Below are 20,211 nucleotides of genomic sequence, written 5' to 3'. Positions count from 1 at the left end.
CCTACACTGTGTAAAAAAATAAAAAATAAAAAAAATCATTGTTTGACTGAAAATGACCACTTTTTTGTAGTAGAAGAACAAGTGCAGCATTTCTGATGTTCAGTGTGCTTTACGATGATGCCTTACATTTACTTCCCCAGCAAAGGCCGATACCCATTTTTGCATCTGGGTGGACTGAGACAATACAGATTAACAGTCTTGCCCAAGGACACACACGGGTGGCATGAGCGGGATTCCAACCCTCATCTACATATTGGCAGGCCAGCTCTTTATCCACTCAGCTATCGGCTACGATCGTTTTCTATTTAATTTTCACTGCATACAAAACTGAAAATACATTCAGTATCTGTAAATTGATAATAGTATTTTAGGTGTTTTGCAAATAACAGATTACTTTAACATAAAAATTACATAATTTATGTTATTTTACCTGCTTTCTTTAATTGCACATTCATGTAAAATGACAGACAGTTAGCAATTCTTAAATATCTATCATATAAAGGTTTGTGTCCACATTAACAATTTAGCTTTTTTTCTTGTAATTTTAATGTTGTTGAACTTTAATGCCATAGCTTTTACTGAAGGTGTTTGACCATAATAACAAAATCTGTAAAATAAGTGTTTCTCTGTAAAACCTTTATTCAAATTGCAAGCACGTGATCCATGGAATTTACATTGGGTAGTGTTTATTAAATGGGTAGCTGACATTTTTCAAGAGTGGTAATACATTATGCAAAGTTTCTATCATGATTTGGAGTGATGTGTGAGTCCAGAATGTAATTATCAACATCCATTGTCCACTGTTGTTACGTAATATCCATAATTTCTCAAAAAATAGTAGCCCCGTCAACATTCCATTTTGGTTGTGTTCACCCATGACCCAAAATACATAAACATACCAAACGGCAAATGTCAGCTCTCCCCAGTTTGTCCGTGATTGAAGCCATACACCTGACCTGAATGAGCTCAGCCTCAGAATAATTTCAGGTCAGGTCTTACTTTTTATCTTGTGCTCTTCACAAAAAGCCTCTCAGAGTCAACAAAATAAGTGGAACATGCATAACAACAAAAGAAAGTTTAGATGTTGCTACAAGTGTTGCAGGTTGGTGATTCTGAAGCAGTTGTTGCATTTCATGTTTCAAGTGTAGTATTGAGTGTTTTGAAATGAATCATTCCCTGATGAGGCTGGCTGTTTGGGTTTTTTTTTATACATTTTGACATGTTCACTTTCTACAGCATTTGTCTCATCTCATGCCTCAAATTGTGTTCAATTAGGCTCATTTAATTGCTTCAAATCTATTGTTTTGTGAAGATATTTCATGTTTGTTTTTGTGAAATTATCTGATTTATTTGGTTTTCCTTTTTGAAAAAAACTTTTCAGCTTTCATTCACTATATTCTGGCATTTCCAGTGCATCACTTTCAGAATTACTTAATTTTTGTACACTGCAAAGCTCATTTCAAAACCAAGAATGCTTTCCTGAGTAAATTCTTACAAAGTTGATCAGTCTTGCACTGTAATTTTACCGTTTTATCATTGTAAATCTCCTAAAGAACCTCAGAACTGTATTATTTAAGCTAGTTTAATGAAATCACAAAGCAGAAAAATGATAAGGGGCCCTATCTTGCACCTGGTGTATAGCAGCATAACTAGCAAATTGCTAGTTTCTGACCAACATGACTGAGTCCGTCATTGAACTGGCACTGTGTCAGATTCAAGTGCATGCAACTCCTGAGGCGAAGTACAAGTGACAATCTGATTGGATTATTTTGTGCTGTGTCCAAAACTAATTAATGCCCCCCCCCCTTACACACTGCACCTTACTACAACCCCTGGCAAAAATTATGGAATCACCGGCCTCGGAGGATGTTCATTCAGTTGTTTAATTTTGTAGAAAAAAAGCAGATCACAGATATGACACAAAACTAAAGTCATTTCAAATGGCAACTTTCTGGCTTTAAGAAACACTATAACAAATCAGGAAAAATAATTGTGGCAGTCAGTAACGGTTACTTTTTTAGACCAAGCAGAGGGAAAAAAAATATGGAATCACTCAATTCTGAGGAAAAAATTATGGAATCATGAAAAACAAAAGAACGCTCCAACACATCACTAGTATTTTGTTGCACCACCTCTGGCTTTTATAACAGCTTGCAGTCTCTGAGGCATGGACTTAATGAGTGACAAACAGTACTCTTCATCAATCTGGCTCCAACTTTCTCTGATTGCTGTTGCCACATCAGCTTTGCAGGTTGGAGTCTTGTCATGGACCATTTTCTTCAACTTCCACCAAAGATTTTCAATTGGATTAAGATCCGGACTATTTGCAGGCCATGACATTGACCCTATGTGTCTTTTTGCAAGGAATGTTTTCACAGTTTTTGCTCTATGGCAAGATGCATTATCATCTTGAAAAATGATTTCATCATCCCCAAACATCCTTTCAATTGATGGGATAAGAAAAGTGTCCAAAATATCAACGTAAACTTGTGCATTTATTGATGATGTAATGACAGCCATCTCCCCAGTGCCTTTACCTGACATGCAGCCCCATATCATCAATGACTGTGGAAATTTACATGTTCTCTTCAGGCAGTCATCTTTATAAATCTCATTGGAACGGCACCAAACAAAAGTTCCAGCATCATCACCTTGCCCAATGCAGATTTGAGATTCATCACTGAATATGACTTTCATCCAGTCATCCACAGTCCACGATTGCTTTTCCTTAGCCCATTGTAACCTTGTTTTTTTTTCTGTTTAGGTGTTAATGATGGCTTTCGTTTAGCTTTTCTGTACGTAAATCCCATTTCCTTGAGGCGGTTTCTTACAGTTCGGTCACAGACGTTGACTCCAGTTTCGTCCCATTCGTTCCTCATTTGTTTTGTGGTACATTTTGGATTTTTGAGACACATTGCTTTAAGTTTTCTGTCTTGACGCTTTGATGTCTTCCTTGGTCTACCAGTATGTTTGCCTTTAACAACCTTCCCATGTTGTTTGTATTTGGTCCAGAGTTTAGACACAGCTGACTGTGAACAACCAACATCTTTTGCAACATTGCGTGATGATTTACTCTCTTTTAAGAGTTTGATAATCCTCTCCTTTGTTTCAACTGACATCTCTCGTGTTGGAGCCATGATTCATGTCAGTCCACTTGGTGCAACAGCTCTCCAAGGTGTGTTCACTCCTTTTTAGATGCAGACTAACGAGCAGATCTGATATGATGCAGGTGTTAGTTTTGGGGATGAAAATTTACAGGGTGATTCCATAATTTATTCCTCAGAATTGAGTGATTCCATATTTTTTTCCTCTGCTTGGTCTAAAAAAGTAACAGTTACTGACTGCCACAATCTTTTTTGTTAATTTCTTATAGTGTTTCTTAAAGCCAGAAAGTTGCCATTTGAAATGACTTTAGTTTTGTGTCATGTCTGTGATCTGCTTTTTTTCTACAAAATTAAACAACTGAATGAACATCGTCCGAGGCCGGTGATTCCATAATTTTTGCCAGGGGTTGTATGTGTGATCAATGTCAAAACATCCCCCTTGTGTGTGTGTGTGTGTGGGGGGGGGTATAACGACACCCCTTATCACTGCATGCACTGTGCAGGACAATTATTATTTGTGTGTGTGTTTGCATGCATTAACACTTGTTTGTTGTTTTTTTTTTGTATGTAACACTAGCTCTGTTGCAATAAATGGGAGGCACCCATCCCCCCCCCCGACATAACTAATAAACACTCGCCATGTACACGATCAGGTGTACTATTACTTTTGAATACCTACAAACATAATAAAATAACATAGAAATCAATGTTTATTTTGATGAATAATAATTTTCAGACATATGAACAGTGACCGGCTCGTTCTTGTTGATGTCACGCAGCTGAAACTTGAAAACTGTCGTTATCATTGAAAAGTTATGTTGGGATAAAAAGACCTAATATTGTATTAAATATGTCACATAGAAACACATTTTGGATTTGAATACTTTGAGTTGATCTTAACTGGACAGCGTGAGAAAGTTGGATTGTATCGCTCGAACACATTCCGAAATATCACGTGTGGAAATTTGTCTCCGTTTTGTCCAAAAAAAGTCTGTGTCCGCAGACAATGTTTTATGTCCATGTACAATGAGTATATGTAAGGGAAACATCATTCTCTGTGTTTTATGTTAGCATTCAATTGTCATAGTTGGGAAACACAGCAAATGTTGCAAAGATTAAATTTTAGAATAAATTTATGGGACTTCTAACATCGGGTGTAGTGTCCGTAGACAATGTCTAAGCACTTATTTAATGATATGTAGTTCATGAAATCAGTTTACAACCCCAATTCCAATGAAGTTGGGACGTTGTGTACAATGTAAATAAAAACAGAATACGATTTGGAAATCCTCTTCAACCTATATTCAGTTGAATACACCACAAACACAAGATATTTAATGTTCAAACTGATAGACTTTGTTGTTTTTGTGCAAATATTTGCTCATTTTGAAATGGATGCCTGCAACACATTTCAAAAAAGCTGGGGCAGTGGTATGTAACCGCTGTGTTACATCACCTTTCCTTCTGACAACACTCAATAAGCGTTTGGGAACTGAGGACACTAATTGTTGAAGCTTTGTAGGTGGAATTCTTTTCCATTCTTGCTTGATGTATGACTTCAGTTGTTCAACAGTCCGGGGTCTCTATTGTCATATTTTGTGCTTCATAATGCGCCACACATTTTCAATGGGCGACAGGTCTGGACTGCAGGCAGGCCAGTCTAGTACCTGCACTCTTTTACTACAAAGCCACGCTGTTGTAACACGTGCCAAATGTGGCTTGGCATTGTCTTGCTGAAATAAGCAGGGACGTCCCTGAAAAAGACGTTGATTGGATGGCAGCATGTGTTGCTCCAAAACCTGGATGTACCATTCAGCATTGATGATGCCATCACAGATGTGTAAGTTACCACACACCCCCTTAACACACCCCCATACCATCATAGATGCTGGCTTTTGAACTTTGCGCTGGTAACAATCTTGATGATCTTTTTCCTCTTTTGTCCAGAGGACACGACATCCATGATTTCCAAAAACAGTTTGAAATGTGGACTCATCAGACCACAGCACACTTTTCCACTTTGCATCTGTCCATTTCAAATGAGCTCAGGCCCAGAGAAGGTGGTGGTTTTTCTGGATGTTGTTGATGTATGGCTTTCACTTTGCATGGTAGAGTTTTAACTTGCACTTGTTGATGTAGCGACGAACTGTGTTAACTAGAGATGGTTATCAAGAACCATTTTTTGGGGGTGGGGTATTGTTAAGAAATGATTTGATCCACCGACATCAAAAGCCTTTTTGCGTAACGATTCCCTTATCGGTGCTTCAGAGCAGCCATTGTTTTTGAGGGTGTTTGTCGGGAAAATGATCATGTCTCTATGTTGATTACAGACCCCGGGGGTCTGTAATCAACCGTTTCTGCAGCGTGGCTCTTCTTTGAAGCAGTGAAGCATTGATCTGACTCGCTGCTTCGTTGGTTCTTTGTTTTATTTCGCTTTATCTTAATTTTTCTCTGCTAAAACCCCAAAGAGTATATGTCTGTGAGTAATATTTACCTTTTTTATGTTAAACCGACCTGTTATGGTCTTCCGAAACAGTTGATAGATGTATTTTATAACTTAAAAACGGGACCGATGCTAACACGTTAGCATGTCTATGGCATTTTCAATGTTAGTTAGCATTAAGCTGTTCACATCTAAGCGCATTTGTTTTCTGTATAATAATTAATGACTCAGCATTTGTTGTTGAAAAAGAGTCAAATGTATTACAAATTGTAATATTTTTTTTAAATTTAGTATTGTTTATATATTAATAATAATAGCAACATCAACAATAATAGTAATAATAACTATAATAATAACTAATAATGCTACAATACAATTTTAGAGAAAGAGACAAAAAGAACCTAATTAAAAAAACAACAGTAAATATAAAATCAACTAATAGTGAACATAAATAAATAGAATATAGGCATAGAAATAACTGTTTCCTGTGAACACCTAGTGACTCTTACACCTCCACTTCATCTTATTTAAGTTAAATGACAATTTGTTTTGGTCAAACCTATGTATAAAATTGAGACACTTGTGGTAAATTACTTGATCGACAAATAGATTAACTTGTTTGTAGGGCTGTCAGATGGCACTGAATTGAATTATGTTAAAAACTTTCAGTACTTAAGCTTTTGGGTGTGCTTATTGATTAAATTACATGCCAATTCGTTATGTAAATAAAGATATTGTTTAGAAATATTGTATTTGAATCCATTAACTCATATGTGTAGTGTCCATAGACAATGGGGGAAAAAAAAAACCTGTATTCTCTCGTATATGGCCACATAGAAAACAGTCCGTTGCACCTTGTGCTCTGAAATGTTGCACTCTGATTCCTAAGGTAGCAGACTATTATTCCATCACAAAATTACTATTCTGAAATAGTATTGTAAAATTGACCTAGGTGCACCAAATGTGGTACACCTGATCGCGACTACATGTCAGATACTTGACGCTTATATCATGGGTATGAAAGACGTGCAGCCGGCGCGGTGCGGCGGCACAGGAAAAACACTTCCGTGTTGATAACCATTTGTAAAATCCAGGCGGCTTTTGATGGCTTTCAGTGGAGTGAGTATATGAGAAATTGTTTAACAGCTGGACATGTTCCAACTTGTCCTTAAGGCTTCCAACAGAGGTGTTTTTCCTGTGGCGGAGTGTCGCGGCGGCTGCGAGCTGACGCTGCAATCCGCCCGCACGTCTTTCATTAAAAAAATCTCCTTTAACAGTGGAATATCCGGATAAAATGCTGAAACCGACTTCTTCTGAAACTTCTCTGTTCTCTCACGACGTCCTGGATCAATAGAGCCTGAAATGTGGAGGTTTTCAGCTTGAAACAGGCTGACGACGGCGCCTGGGTGCGCTGCGCGACGTCTCGCTCCGTGGGAAGTCCTTAAACCGACAGTATCACCTCAAAATCTTTCATCAGCCGTTAAAATTTTCACCGAAAACCAGCTTAATTTTTCGAACCGTGTCCACTTCGATGTGTCTCACAGATTTAGAAAAAATTTTGATCAAACAAAGCGCCAGTCTCTCAGCAACTTCTCCAACAAAGGAATTCCGACGAGGGGCTGGATGACTCCTCCCACAAGGAGTGCTCACAGGCGAATGACGTCACCGACAGGCGTGGAAAAACTCACGCATGCGCACGAGGGTTCAAGCATGTCTGACGTAAAAACATATGAATGAAATCCATATAGTTTTTGAAAAAAATAAAAAGGACCTATACTTTATTGACAGACCTCGTATTTGGCAGTTCAAATATGTTGTATTTTTGCTCCTGCTAGAGTTTAATTATTATTTTTATTTGTTTGATTTAAGTCTAAATTCTGTGTCTGTGGTTTTAAGGGTACAAGTGCCCTTCATATAGGTCATTTTGAGAGTTAAATGACAGAAATGTGTAAAAGGTAGCACTCAGACAAAACCTGCAGATGGTGGTTGGTTTCCCAACCTTGATTATAGCCATGTGCTCCACTGCACACAGTTGGTCCAAGAGGCCTTCTTGTCTTGAATTTATTTTCCTAATCCAGCGCTGGAGAACTGACACTGACACTAACTGCTGGTAAATCCGGGCTGCCGTCTTTTATGGCACACGCAGGTCATGGAGCTGTTCCCGTTTGCCGTGAATGGTTGATGAGTGTGTATGTTCGAGACAGCCTTTGTCGCTCTGGCTCCAGCTTTAACTACGGTCTCCAGTGAAGATGGTGCTCGCTGATTTTTGCTGAGGGTGATTTCAGCTCTTGAGCTCAGATCATCAGGTGTGGTATGAGTTGTGTGTTCTCAGAACACCTTTACTCTTTTTCTTCCCCTGCGTTCTTCGGATTTGACTGCACTGTCAGTGGCTCAAGGTTAGAAGCTTTTGTCACACTTTTGTTCAACGCCAGTCAAATTGATGTGCAGTTCCTGAAATCTGGGCTCCTTCTTTCTTTTATTTCCAAGGGAGAAGGTGAAGGTGAATCACTGAGGAGGAAACTGACAGCTGTATCGATCCGGGGCTATTTTTGAACGCGCACGGTCGAATTAGCCGCACTGTAAAAGCATCACATGAAGGACACCGAGCTTCTCATCCCCACTGGTGTTTTGAAATGACACACAACCCGCTGAGATGTTACAAAAAAAAAGTGCATGTGGGAGAAGGTGGGAGGGACTTGCGTACTCGTCAGCTTCCTCTGGGAGTTTTGACATGAGACATCAGCCTCGCTAAACTGGAGCAGCGGAACATTACATCAGCTCAGAGTTGTTCACCTAATACTCATAATTTGATGAAATCCAAGCCGATGATAGCTGAACTGGTGTGCAGACATAATCTGACATCACACATATAAACCGTAGTGGAATTAAAACCAAATCTTCGAGACTGAACTCTTAAAATGTAAGTGATTGCAATCAGGTGCCGTCTATTGAGCTAATTAGGGGAATTCTCTGTAGCTCAGCCAATCTGCAGAAAGCCTCTCTTCCACTTTTCTAGTCGAAGAGGTTTACCACTTGTAATGCCCATCATAAAAAAATAAAAAAAACTTGCGTCTGATTGCTCTCCACCCAGTCTGATCTCGAGCACACCAAGCGAACCTGGAAGGACTTTCTAAAGCAGCATACGATTCTGCCTTGACTCTGGACTGGTCTTTTAATCCGTTTTGTATGAAAACACGTCTTCCACACTAAGCTTGAGGTTTTTTTTTCAACCCTCCCAAACATGACGAAACATCCTGTAGAGGGGATAAATCTGAAAATACTGTGCGCACATTACGGTATGGAAAGCCATAAGCTGAGCTTTGATGTCAGCCTGGGGGTCAGACTTATGAGGCAGTTCACAGTTGCTTTTCTCAGATTTATAGCTTCCATTCAGTAGGTTGTGTAATGACATGTTTTTATTTGTTTGCTCAATTTTGGACCTAACACATGGAAGAGTTAGAGATTTTTGGCCAAAGTGCATCACCATCCTTTGGACAGAAGGTCCGAAAAGACTAATACCACCTTGCACCATGCATGATGCACCATCTGGACATTTTCTTAAAAACAGTTCTGAAATTTCCTGAAATTTGGTCGGGACATTCTTTGGGGACCCTGTCTGGTCATGGAAGTTTAGACATTTAATTGCAGAACAACTGCTCAGTAACTATCTGATTCTGGATGAAGTTTTATTGGGGAGCTATAAATATACAGATAAAGTCCCTTTGTCTTTGAACCATTCCAAAAGGGCCAAAAAGAAATTAATGAATAAAAATAATAATAATTTTGCACGCTTCATAATTTGTAGCTGGAAAACTGCACAGTAAGTTTTTTCCTCAATTCTGCACATAGATTCGTTGGATCAGTGTCGACTGACACAAAGATTTTCATTGACTTTACATCATTTATGCTACTTTCCCCATATTTGGTCAAAATTCCATTCTTTGTCCAAAGGATGCCCTCAGGGTCGATGGATCCTGTGTTTTTTTTTTTTGTGTGTGTTTTTTTTTGGGGGGGGGTTACCAGTCAATATGCCGCTAACCCTGTGTCGTGGCACCGCGTGGGCCATAGTTGTCAACATCGGCATCATCCGTTTATTGCGATATCTCAAAAACTGTCTGATAACTAATATATAAATATAATAATTTTTTTAATTTGACAAGGGCATAATATGGGTCATTGACATTGTTCACATCTGAAAATCATATTATACATTTGTTTGTTTGGAAATGACGGCCATTTTATACCAAAAACAGCCAGTGTGGGTATTTGGACCCAATTTTCCCAAAAACTGTCTGATAACTGTTCTTTTAATTTAACAAGGGCACAGTATTGGTCATTGACATTGTTCCAATACCAAAATAATTTGGTAGATTCCCTCGTTTGGAAATGGCAGCTATTTTTATGCCGAAAATGGCCATTTTGACTTGGGTTCAATTGAGCCGGTAAGCCACAGGGACCTTGGCACTCTAGTTTTAAATTACAGTTTATATAACAGCTATTGGTTTTCCTCCTTGTTTGCATTTTGATGAAGCAGCGCCCCTACTTGCATTTCATATTTTCCACCTGGCCTCTATTTTTCCACCTTAATTTTTCCACATAGCCTTTATTTTTTAAGCTGTTTTTAGGTTTGTCTTTTTACTCTGGACTAAACAGATTTTTAATCAGTGCAGCACTAATTGATGATTATGGGCTGAACAGATACACAATATATTTAACACAGGGCAAGCTAAAAACACAGTAAACCAATTCTTCTCACCACTGTACAAACGAAAATGTCATGAGAAGTGTTTGGCAACATGGAGAGAACCCCTACAGAGGTAAACGTGTGTATGTTTGCCTCACTTAATGTAAAAAAACAAAACAAAATGACGCAGCAGGTTTAGATCCTCTACTCATCTCTTAAACACTTGGGTCTGATTGGAAATTGGGAAGTCGTGCACAAGAGGAAGCATTTTTGGCTTAGTCCTGGTGAGTCGTGCCTTGTGGGAAATCAGCGTCGTAGCTGCTCCCGTAATTAGTTCTGATTGTTAGAAAAATGAAGGGGTTACTAATTAGTATAAGTGGATGGCTTGACTTGTTGGTGCATCTTTCCCTCCTTTCTGTGAAGATAATTATTACAGTCTGGAAGCAGAAAGGGAAGCGAAAGAGCAGCACTGCTTGTTGTGCTGCTCAACAGTTGAGCTCGAACATGATTGCATCTAAATGGCTGAATCTCAAAGCGTGTTATGAAGACCATGCAGACAAACACTAAACTTTATATTGCAAAGCAGAGGTAGTCATGTCGAGGTTGCATTTGCAACCTACATATGTTCAAATTAAGGAGTCGAAATGCAAAGGTGTATATTCCAAAATAAATGCCAGCAAATTCTGCTGCTATGTACTTCACAGGTTCTACAGGTACATATTTTCAAAATGCACTATTATGTTTTGAGCATGGGTGACAGTACTAGTAGGGCTGGGCAATATGACCTAAAGCTTAAGTTGTAAAAATTACAATGGAAGTTTCTGAATGGGTTATATAGTCCCTTGGCAAAGCTAAATTGATTAAAAATAAAATAAAAAACAACAAAAACAGATGTCATGTAATCAGTTTAGCAAAGCTGAATTGATAAAAAATAAATAAATAAAACAACAACAACAAAAAAAACAAAAACATATGTAATTTTTAGAACATTTGTTGTGCAGATCTCAAAATTAAAACTCTGCACTCTTCGGTGTAAAATAGTGCAGCCGAACACAAACACCATTTTCATAGCTTCAAATGCAAATGTAATTTGTAAATTAAAAAAAATGAACAAATGTAACAAAAAAAAAGTTATACGCAGTTATTTTCATTAAAATGCAGGAAAAAGCTTTGAGTTTTTTCTCAGTGTGTCTGTTCCAACCTTTTCTGCGAGTCTCAAAATGTTATGTTAGGGCAAAGCTGCTAAAGTCTGCTGTCTATACCGGATTGTGACCAAACTTGCCATTTCTGTCCAGTAGACTCCAAGAGCCCTTTTATTTTTTATTTTTTGGGCAGACGGTCATGAAACTGACTTCTTTTCTGTTTTATAATTTACCTCCAAGAACAGTGTTGGTGTTGTAAGGTCAAGGAATTTTTTAAAAATTATATATTTTTGAGTGCAATCGTTTGTGCTGCTTGCCCCCCCACCCCCATCGCAGCGAATGCCTGAGGTGTTTTTTTTCTGCTTACATGTTGTATCGTCAGAATGCCAGACTTACTTGACAGTTGAAATAGATTAAAAATAGTATTTTATTGATTGTCCTGCAGACTTTCGCAAAATTGATGAGTGCTAAAAAGAAATTTAGTGTAAATAATTTCAAATTGGTTCAGGAGATTAATAAAATGTACCACGGGCTGCTGTTGTGATATGTCATAATAAATCTGGCGTACTTAAAAGCTGTATAAACATTTGAAGGCTCAGAGTTTTGTGTTTTATGAAACTCCACATTTGCAATCGAGAAGATGTGCAAAATTTTTTTTTCTGTTTTATCAGGGTTGGATGAATGAAGAATGCAAACCAAATTCTTGAGGAAATTGATGCTTTTGTGCACTCAGATTGCATATGAGAAGACCTGGAATCCTTTGTTAATGTTGGGTAATCAGTACCTTTGTGCTCGGACTCCTCTGATAGCTCCCCTTAAGATATGATTGCGAGAGTATTTTTGCCTAACATCATCCTCTCATCAATAATTTTTCCTAATACAGTGTTACGTGCTTGCGGCTGCCGCAGGGCTTTTATCTCTTTCAGCTGATGTACTTCCAGGAATGATCCTGACGTTATGTAAGAACTGGAAGTGGAGCTGGCGGTATTAAAGAACACACAAACTCCAGAGAACATACTAATCTGCCTTTTTTTTTTTTTTTTTTTTTTTTTTTGGTCATCATATTTAACGCCGGCTTAACGAGCGACCCATAGCGTAATCTCTATCTGGCACGTGCACCTGTTTTCCCCAAACTCTACCGACTTAGGTACGTGATTATCTTCTGTGTGTGGAATTGCTGTGCACATGTGAAATGAGACAATTGACAGTTTAGTGATAAATCTCAGGATTATCTTAACTTCTACTCATTCTCAGTTCAGATTAAATGGATTGGCATGCATCCAGTTAGGTTTTGCTGCATCATACATCAAGTCTCCACCTGCATCTCGTTTCAAAGTGGGTGTATGTTTTCACAGTGGCTGGAGCACCAGTGGTTCCACCAGCCCCGATTGGGACATGAACCCAGTGTGCATGTTATTATGACACAACTGGCATGCTTGAATATAATGTTAGCTGATTCTAATTTAAAACAATCAAACAGTAGCAACAAGAAAATATTAAAGCCTAGTGTCCACATGTTCCCATCAGCTTCCAGGTGGGTTCTAGATAGAAATTGGGAAGCAAACGCCACCCGCTGGTGAAATACGAGTTTTAGGGTTACAGATCGGGTACAAATCTACATCACTGTTTGGTCTAATGCCATCAGCTTGCAGCAAGATTCCTGGGATGTTGCAGATGACTTGATTAAGTTGCCGCAAGCTTGCCAACGAGCCAGGTGGATTCCCGATTATTTCTGTCGGTGTCAAAATTTTAAACAGCCCAAGATTTTGTTCCTGATGACCCCGGTACTCCAGATGGTGGGTGGTGTGCTCCAGGATGACCATGTATGCTTGCAGATAGATTGTGATGGAGCTGGTGATCATCCCAAGTTTTCCATTTTGCAGGGGTTTTTTTTTTTCTGTCGGAAGCGACCTGCAACCTAATGGGATGTATGTGGACAGTGGGTTTTAGTCTATGAATACAACACTGAATAAATTGTTATGTGTCGGACGCAGCCTGGAGAACCGACCACCGTTTGAAGGACCCAGTATGAAATAAGCAGAGCACGGTACAAAGGATAACAGAGTTTAATAAACATAACAGTGATGTGAAAAATATAAAAGTGCGCGGTCTGGCGTGGTGGATTGCGGTGCGCTCCCAGCAGCGCTAACGGTCCGGAGCCAGAACCAGTTCGGACCCAAGGACCCCGCCGACACCCCCCAGGTGGCCGTGACAAACCGAGTCTGTGAATGAAGAAATCATCTTGTGAGTCCACACTCAACACACAGAGAGAATGCTCAAAGGTGTACAAACAGCAAACACTTCCTGGCTTAATTGCAAATCAGCTTCCCACCCTGCAGGCATAGAACACCCTGTTCACAAAACTCCACTGCAGTGGAAGCTGATTTAAACGACTAACATACAGCTCAATATAATAAGGTGTGAGGGACACCACATTTACTGACTGTATAAATGTTAGTCACAAAACCAAACGTACCTCAGGAAGTGTGCTGACGAGCGTGAGACCTCACCCCCTCCTCTTTCGCAGACTATGCATCAAACCTGGACACTCTCTGCATCCACCGATGGGAGATGGCTCTAGAGACGACGATCTCACCCGTCTGGTCACAAGGTCGAGTCTCTGGCAAATACACACTGTGTACTCCAGACTTAAATGCTACCATGTTCCAATCCATGTAGATGCACCACAGCTGTGAGTCCTGACGAGCTGCACGTGATCATCCTCAGGTGATCAGGGTGAGGTCCTGATAAACTCAGCTACACAGCCACTCAGTCCCAAATGCGCACCACCTGGGAGGAAAACCAAAAGACAGAAACAGAAGACACACAAAAGCCAGCCAGGCACGCCAGCCACAACATAAATAGTAAAATAAAGCCAGTAAAGCTAAATAATGCAATAATGCTGAATCTAAAACTAACGGAATACAAACTTAAAACTAGCAAATCAAGCTAACTGAAACTCAAACAGAATTCCAAACTCACTGAATATCAAGTTAAGTTCAGAAAAGTAACAAGTATAATTTGAAACAAACAACTAATTAACTCTAAAATTCATAGAATACAGTGTTAAGTGAAAAGAAATTTCGATGAAACTTAATCTAAGCCTAACTGAATACTAATCTCACAAAAAACTGAAACTAACAAATCAAGCTAACTAAAGCACAAACAGAATCCCAAGCTAACAGAATATCAAGATAAATTGATAACTAAGTAAATATAGCAATCACAGTTTAAAGCTAACAAGTGTAATTCAAAACAGAACAACTAATTACATCTAAAACTCAAAGAATGCAGTGTTAAGTGAAAAGAAAGGTGTATGAAACAGAATTTAACGCTAACGGAATACAATGTGCACTCTCAACTGATGATAAAATTAACTGAATATGAAGCACAGTAATACATAACTGAAAAAACTAACAATTTCAAAGTAATTCAATGTAATTTAAAAATATAATACAATGCTAACATTCCCTCTGCCATATGAGCATTGTCTTCTTTATAATTTGCAATTGTTTAATTAATTATTAAGATCTGTTGTCTTATGTACAATTTGTACATGTTCAATAAAGTCCCTCAATCAATCAAAAACAACATTTATGTTTTAATGACGTCTGTAGGAGGGCTCGCGTGTAAGTGTGTATGAGCTTTTGACAAGAGCGGAAGTTAGCGTGCATGCTGACATCCACACAATGTCTTGTAAATCACTCGTTTTCAGTTTTAGAAGTGTTTATTTCTTGCTAGCTTTTACATAATATATGAGAAAGGTGTTATATTTAGCCAAAAACTAAGCGAAGTTAGCAGCTAGTTACACCGGGAAGTGACGTCACCATGCTAACATCTGCAACATCAGACCATAAAAATAGGAACAGAATGTGACTTTTTATCCTCTTAAAATATGTCAAGGTTAGCCATCTTTGAACTTGTCCAAGGTCTGTGTCCCAAGAATGTTCCCTGTGAATTAAAAGGACTGGACCTATGCTGAGCACAACCAGACGGACGCAAAGCCTACGCAATACCCAATGGCCATATTTGATGGCCTCGCGTATTGAATATATAGTTAACTGAACAGGAGCTGAATTTAAAATTGGTTTATTATAAAGCTAACTTCCTGTAATTTAGCTTATTCAAAACTTACCTGAACCAAAAGGTAATTGAAAAAGCTAAACGCATAAAGTGAACTAAATTAGTAGAAAACTAGTTTTGCAAACAGGGAGGTGATGGTCTGAAGGTTCAAGCATCAGGCAAAAGCATTCTTTGATTGGAATATCATGAAGGTCTCTTGGGTCATTCTGTAGTTGAATGTTTCACAAAATGCCCCTGGCGACCGCTTGCGCTTCCCAGAATGCACCACATTGCCAGCAGAGTTCTGGCGTCTCACAGCGCATGTAAACATTGACTAACAAGGACGTGGATGGCATTGATCCAACGGGTTCACGGCGATTATGATGATGACATGTTCTCCCAAGTTGAGAGGGTTATCTGGAGGAGGTGTCACACCTGTGATGGACATCTGCCATGCCCCGATGTTGTCTTGTTGTCCATACTTCACGACGTTTGTTTACATTGTGCTCTGAAGTTGAACTTGGCTGAAACTGATTTCTTGCGTGAGTCAGGAACTGTGAGACGGCGCGAGATTCACAACCGTGAATGTTCTTCATCCCAAAGTTGCTCTCGGTGTGTGTGAGCACATTGCGTGGCATCACCTTGACATCAGTGTGTGAGAATGTGTGAATGTGAAGCATCACTGTAAAGCGTCTTTTTTTTTTTTTTTTTTTTTTTTTTAAGGCTCAGTTTCACCTCAGTCATTTTTCTTGATAATTTCTCGCTGTATAATTGATGACCTGTAAAGTTATGAGTTGTTAACCAGAACCAGTGGGACAGCGAGTGCTGGCATTCGTGACTGTACCGGTTAGTTAATCTCAAACTGAAGTCTACAATTGAATTTGTAAGCAATTTTCTGTGGTTGAAACAACGTTTACACCCACATGAGCTTCTGTGTTATGAAAAGCAGTAAGTACCATCCTTTCCTCCTCACTGCACATTTATGAAGAGACTCGACACGCAACGTGGCGCGTCGTCACTCAGCATGCAAATGAACCGCCAGGTTGACAAGCCTGTGGGCCTTGTTGTCACTTGTGTATTTTCCCTGCATTTTTTTTTAAACATTCACAAGATCAAACTGTATCATATTCTGCTTCTCGACTGGCATCGTGCGCCTTATCAGCCTCCACGCTCTACACATTCCGTCTGCAAACTGTGTAGGCTGTGAAACAAAGCCTTGATATGCTCAGATCTGAATAAAAGCTTTGTGTTTGTTCCCTTGCAGTTGGAAACAGAGGTCTGTAGCGATTTGTGATTTCACACGCATACACACATTGTTGCCGAAGAACTGTATACGCTTCAGTCAGGCAGTTGGTGAAAAGCTTTTGTTTCAAAAATAGACTGTTACAGTACAACACGTGCCAGATAAGCCACATTTTCGTGCTCAGACGAAAAGTTACCATATTAAACTGTCAACAGGATGGAGGTCAAGGCAAGTTGCACGTTTTGGGTTATGAGTAGCACGTTTCCCCTTATTAGTCTAGACTTGGTAATCTCCCTCCGCCTTATTTGTTTGGCCTTCTGACCCACCCAGTGTTATGAGTTTGTCTGTTTTGGCACTTGTTTAGTCAAACTTTATTAAAACTTTAAGAATTTATTGAAATTGCCATTGATTTTCATACAACTGTTATCCAGTTAATTCTCTGAAATAGAATTGCATTTAATGGACTATTAACTTTATTAAAATCTATTTTGATAACTCTTTCCAGTGCAGTTTGTTAAATGTGAATATTTTCCAGGTTTTGTGTTTCTTTACTCTTTGGCAGTACACCGAATATTGTTGGGCTATAGACAAAATGAGACATTTGAAGGCAATTTGACATTTTATGGACCTAACAACTGATGAGTCTGTATGTTACATAACATGGAAGCTTGCATCAGGTACCAATCTAATACAACATCCAACTATACAGATTATTTAATTCTAACTTTGGCCATAAATCTTTTCTGTAGGCAAGATACATCTGATCCACTATTGACACACAAGACCATGTGTCGATTTTATGACCAGCAATTGACATTTCCCTTGAAGTGCAAGTCAGTATGTTGAAAATTGTGAACTAAATGTTCAAGATTTGTACATGCTGCATTCCTACCCCCAAAATTACATGTACAACCCCTGGCAAAAATTATGGAATCACCGGCCTCGGACGATGTTCATTCAGTTGTTTAATTTTGTAGAAAAAAAGCAGATCACAGACATGACACAAAACTAAAGTCATTTCAAATGGCAACTTTCTGGCTTTAAGAAACACTATAAGAAATTAACAAAAAAGATTGTGGCAGTCAGTAACTGTTACTTTTTTAGACCAAGCAGAGGAAAAAAATATGGAATCACTCAATTCTGAGGAATAAATTATGGAATCACCCTGTAAATTTTCATCCCCAAAACTAACACCTGCATCAAATCAGATCTGCTCGTTAGTCTGCATCTAAAAAGGAGTGATCACATCTTGGAGAGCTGTTGCACCAAGTGGACTGACATGAATCATGGCTCCAACATGAGAGATGTCAATTGAAACAAAGGAGAGGATTATCAAACTCTTAAAAGAGGGTAAATCATCACGCAATGTTGCAAAAGATGTTGGTTGTTCACAGTCAGCTGTGTCTAAACTCTGGACCAAATACAAACAACATGGGAATGTTGTTAAAGGCAAACATACTGGTAGACCAAGGAAGACATCAAAGCATCAAGACAGAAAACTTAAAGCAATATGTCTCAAAAATTGAAAATGCACAACAAAACAAATGAGGAACGAATGGGAGGAAACTGGAGTCAACGTCTGTGACCGAACTGTAAGAAACCGCCTAAAGGAAATGGGATTTACATACAGAAAAGCTAAACGAAAGCCATCATTAACAACTAAACAGAAAAAAACAAGGTTAGAATGGGCTAAGGAAAAGCAATCGTGGACTGTGGATGACTGGATGAAAGTCATATTCAGTGATGAATCTCGAATCTGCATTGGGCAAGGTGATGATGTTGGAACTTTTGTTTGGTGCTGTTCCAATGATATTTATAAAGATGACTGCCTGAAGAGAACATGTAAATTTCCACAGTCATTGATGATATGGGGCTGCATGTCAGGTAAAGGCACTGGGGAGATGGCTGTCATTACATCATCAATAAATGCACAAGTTTACGTTGATATTTTGGACACTTTTCTTATCCCATCAATTGAAAGGATGTTTGAGGATGATGAAATCATTTTTCAAGATGTTAATGCATCTTGCCATAGAGCAAAAACTGTGAAAACATTCCTTGCAAAAAGACACATAGGGTCAATGTCATGGCCTGCAAATAGTCCGGATCTTAATCCAATTGAAAATCTTTGGTGGAAGTTGAAGAAAATGGTCCATGACAAGGCTCCAACCTGCAAAGCTGATCTGGCAACAGCAATCAGAGAAAGTTGGAGCCAGATTTATGAAGAGTACTGTTTGTCACTCATTAAGTCCATGCCTCAGAGACTGCAATGTTGTGTGGGCCGCCCGAAGAGGAGGTACTGCTGGCCAACACCAGAGGGCGCTCTGCCTGTAGACGGGCTTCAGGCACCAGAGGGTGCAGTTCGCCGCCAGGGACCCTGACAGCTGTCCTCCATCATCTCATCTAGCCATCCATAAAAGCCTGGAGAAGACACCACACCCCTGCCGAGAAATCATCTGAGGTTCTCAGGTAAACTCTCAGCCGTCTTTGTTCTGTTTCAGCTAAGCTTGTTGCAACGTTCTTTGCTACTAAGCTCGAAAAGCTGTACTTTATATTCTGAGTTTGCAGACGATTCAGTACACTTGCAGCTGGTCAGGAGGAGTTGGCGTTTCCGCTCCTCACCTGTTAAGTGAGAGTAGGATCTGCACGACTGTGACATTGTGAGAAGTGGGAGGTGGTGTTTTTCTCCCTTCATTATCAGAACTCTGCTGACTGTTTGCTGGGTGTGTGCACACACCCACCCTTGACTGTTTCTGCTCCCTGCCAGCAGTACCCGATCTGACAGCTGGAGACGGTGGCCACCTGGTGACTCGGGACTTGGCGGCTCCGGTGTGTTCCAGATCCGTTGGCGGTGGAAATCGTGTGGGTCCCGACCCTTATCTGGACAGGCGTCTCCTATCCTCGAGCCTGCCCACACGACACCAACTGTACAAATTGACTGTAGTATTGAATTGTATCTGTATTCGTTGTGCACATTTCACAACATTAAAAGTGTTACTCTTTATTTCCATTGACCGTTCATTTACGCCCCCTGTTGTGGGTCCGTGTCATTACACTTTCACACAACACGCAAGCTGTTATAAAAGCCAGAGGTGGTGCAACAAAATACTAGTGATATGTTGAAGCGTTCTTTTGTTTTTCATGATTCCATAATTTTTTCCTCAGAATTGAGTGATTCCATATTTTTTTCCTCTGCTTGGTCTAAAAAAGTAACCGTTACTGACTGCCACAATTTTTTTTCCTGATTTCTTATAGTGTTTCTTAAAGCCAGAAAGTTGCCATTTGAAATGACTTTAGTTTTGTGTCATGTCTGTGATCTGCTTTTTTTCTACAAAATTAAACAACTGAATGAACATCCTCCGAGGCCCGTGATACCATAATTTTTGCCAGGGGTTGTAGCACCTAAGAGTGTTTGGTGGCAAACCAAAGGGACCATCAGTATGGGAGGGACGGACAGGATGTTTGGAATTTAACAGTTTGGGCACCATGTGAAAAATTTGACTGGGTTCTTCAATCTTCTCCAGCCTAGTTCC

The 20,211-nt window shown here is 39.4% G+C and overlaps 1 protein-coding gene across 7 annotated transcripts in view; it reads left to right on the top strand.

Annotated features, from left to right (window-relative positions):
* The window catches only part of LOC117504564 (sodium/potassium/calcium exchanger 2-like), a 75,883-nt gene that overhangs the window by 16,896 nt on the left and 38,776 nt on the right, over positions 1-20,211 (top strand). The gene's annotated exons all lie outside the window — the stretch shown is intronic.

Source organism: Thalassophryne amazonica, chromosome 23 (genome assembly GCF_902500255.1).
Source record: "Thalassophryne amazonica chromosome 23, fThaAma1.1, whole genome shotgun sequence".
NCBI classification, from domain to species: Eukaryota; Metazoa; Chordata; class Actinopteri; order Batrachoidiformes; family Batrachoididae; genus Thalassophryne; species Thalassophryne amazonica.
Note: the sequence above shows the minus strand (reverse complement) of the source record. Positions and strands in the feature narration are given on the sequence as shown.